The sequence below is a fragment of the Delphinapterus leucas genome, chromosome 16 (genome assembly GCF_059928025.1).
Source record: "Delphinapterus leucas isolate spDelLeu-1000000601 "Yukka" chromosome 16, BTC_Dleu_Yukka2, whole genome shotgun sequence".
In the NCBI taxonomy this organism is placed as follows: Eukaryota; Metazoa; Chordata; class Mammalia; order Artiodactyla; family Monodontidae; genus Delphinapterus; species Delphinapterus leucas.
In genome coordinates, this window is record NC_143144.1 from 65,897,083 (window position 1) to 65,897,807 (window position 725).

The following is a 725-nucleotide window of genomic DNA, read 5'->3' on the forward strand; positions in this document are numbered from 1 at the left end:
TGTAGACAATAGAGATTCCTATTCCCTTGTCTTGGTGATTGGTTCTGCAAGTTTACAAAGGAGTGGGGATACTGCCCCCTTAATAATGACCCCAGATGACTGAGCTGATTATATGAGAATGGAGCCTTCCTGCTGCCAGAGCTATGCTCTAACATCGTCCCAAATCATATTAATGGAAGACAAATCTGTGATTCTTCGATTTCCAGCTCTGGGTTCCAGTGCATTAAAAGTTTTCTTCCTGACATTGAAGGACAGCAATTCCCTGATACTGTACTTGGATTTCTTCAATTTCCTTGACCAAGGGAAAATCCTTGATATCAGAGGAAAGAGGCAGTTCAAGCCCTTGGTGGGCCCGTTTGCATCAGTAAATGAAACAAATCCGAACATCTTGTTGATTACCGAAATCACCAGTATAGCATTTGAAACTTGAATTTGTGAAGTGAGGATACAACACACTAATACATATGCACAAATCAACCTGTTTTTTTAGCTTTCCAGCTCTGACAGGATCTGATCTATATGTCCTGTTAACTCTGCCTACGTAGGAAGAGAGGAGTGGAGGGATTACCCCAGCACTTGGAAAATAAAATCCTGCTGTGGGAATCCAGAGGTGTTGCCTTCTCCCTTATTTCCATTTCTCAAAGAATAGCCCTGAAGCTCCTGGAAATTGGCTACAAATTAGGGATTACAACAGAGGGTTCATTGAGTAAATTACAGTGTATTCA